Genomic DNA, 2,500 nt, shown 5'->3' on the forward strand with positions numbered 1-2,500 from the left:
TTATGGTTATATATTATGCAAAGTCTTATCATTAACTGATGATAGAAGCTTCAAAGGGTTTATGATAGTTCTAATCGGGCACTGCGTTATCCGTGTAGACACCTCAATATTATGTAATTGACGGATAGGTTTGCTCAGAGCAAATGGGTGTTACAGACTAATATACACACGAACAAAGCCACTCCACAGACTAATACACACACGAACAAAGCCACTCCACAGACTATTACACACGAACAAAGACAATCCACAGACTAATACACACACGAACAAAGCCACTCCGATGACTAATACACACATGAACAAAGCCACTCCGGTGACTAATACACACACGAACAAAGCCACTCCCATGACTAATACACACACGAACAAAGCCACTCCCATGACTAATACACACACGAACAAAGCCACTCCCATGACTAATACACACACGAACAAAGCCACTCCACAGGCTAATACACACACGAACAAAGCCACTCCACAGACTAATACACACATGAACAAAGCCACTCCACAGACTATTACACACACGAACAAAGCCACTCCACAGACTAATGCACACACGAACAAAGCCACTCCACAGACCAATGCACACACGAACAAAGCCACTCCACAGACTAATGCACACACGAACAAAGCCACTCCACAGACCAATGCACACACGAACAAAGCCACTCCACAGACTAATGCACACACGAACAAAGCCACTCCACAGACCAATGCACACACGAACAAAGCCACTCCACAGACTAATGCACACACGAACAAAGCCACTCCACAGACTAATGCACACACGAACAAAGCCACTCCACAGACTATTAAACACACGAACAAAGCCACTCCACAGACTAATGCACACACGAACAAAGCCACTCCACAGACTAATGCACACACGAACAAAGCCACTCCACAGACTATTACACACACGAACAAAGCCACTCCACAGACTAATGCACACACGAACAAAGCCACTCCACAAACTAATACACACACGAACAAAGCCACTCCACAGACTAATACACACACGAACAAAGCCACTCCACAGACTATTGAACACACGAACAAAGCCACTCCACAGACTAATGCACACACGAACAAAGCCACTCCACAGACTATTACACACACGAACAAAGCCACTCCACAGACTAATGCACACACGAACAAAGCCACTCCACAAACTAATACACACACGAACAAAGCCACTCCACAGACTATTACACACACGAACAAAGCCACTCCACAGACTAATGCACACACGAACAAAGCCACTCCACAAACTAATACACACACGAACAAAGCCACTCCACAGACTAATACACACACGAACAAATCCACTCCACAGACTAATACACACACGAACAAAGCCACTCCACACCTATAAACATAAAAACCATCTCACACGTCTCGAACTGTCGACCTAAACCGCGTTGGGAGGAAAGTCGTTGGTGATTGGTACAATACATGAACATATGCTACCTGATTCTAAAGCGATGTCAGGCAGGGCAGCCGATTGGCTCTACGGGGTATCCCAAAGCCAAAGCAAAGTCCTTGAAAAGAAGGCAACTGTGTTTACCCCATACAAATGGGAAAAAAGTACGTTAATAGATGAAGAAGATAGACAGTGGGTAAGCAGTTGATAGTAAGGAGGTGATGCAATAATAAAAGTCTTGGAGGGATTAGAAATAGCTTTAGTATATTCTAGTTATATTGAATAATTGTATGATTGTAGAAGTTCTTATTCATTTTTCGTTTCTTCTTCATCCTGTCATTTTATATTAGTCAAATAATTTTTTGTATTCATAATAATAAAAGTCTGGAAGGATGAGAAATGGCTTTAGTATATTCTAGTTATATTGAATAATTATATGATTGTAGAAGTTCTTATTCATTTTTCGGTTCTTCATCTTGTCATTTTATATTAGTCAAATAATTTTTTTATTAATTTTTTTTTTATTCTTGTTTTCCATATTTTTGTCAATACATTTTATCAAGATGATATATGGTTATTTTGACCTCTATGTTAATTAGGAACCTAAAAATATTAATCATTATTTGTATTGTGTATTATCATATCTGACAGCTTCCAAATACAAAATGTATTTTTTTGCCTATATTTTCTTACGCTTTCAAATTTATTTATATTGTATTTTTGTCTATTTTTTCCATACTTTTATGTCAGCTTTTAAATATATATTGTATTTTTTTTTAATTCTCTCCCACGTTCATGTGGCAGCCTTTAAACATATGTTGTATTTTTTTCTATTTTCTCACGTAAATCTGGCCGCTTTTAGATATACATTTATTTTTTCTCTATTCTTGTCTTACGTTCATTGTCAGCTTTCAGAAATATAATATATTTTTCTCTATTTCTACAACCCGTTCATCTGGTAGATTTTAAATATACAATATATTTTTCTCTATTTTTTCCCTACGTTCATTGGCATCTGTCAAAAATTAATATATTGTTACCTATTTTCCCTCACGTTCACCTGCTAGCTTT

General features: G+C 38.1%; 1 protein-coding gene across 1 annotated transcript in view; it reads left to right on the forward strand.

Annotated features, from left to right (window-relative positions):
* Nucleotides 1-2,500, forward strand: part of LOC137623527 (cell adhesion molecule Dscam2-like) — a 137,015-nt gene that overhangs the window by 34,538 nt on the left and 99,977 nt on the right.

This window comes from Palaemon carinicauda, chromosome 30 (assembly GCF_036898095.1).
Source record: "Palaemon carinicauda isolate YSFRI2023 chromosome 30, ASM3689809v2, whole genome shotgun sequence".
NCBI classification, from domain to species: domain Eukaryota; kingdom Metazoa; phylum Arthropoda; class Malacostraca; order Decapoda; family Palaemonidae; genus Palaemon; species Palaemon carinicauda.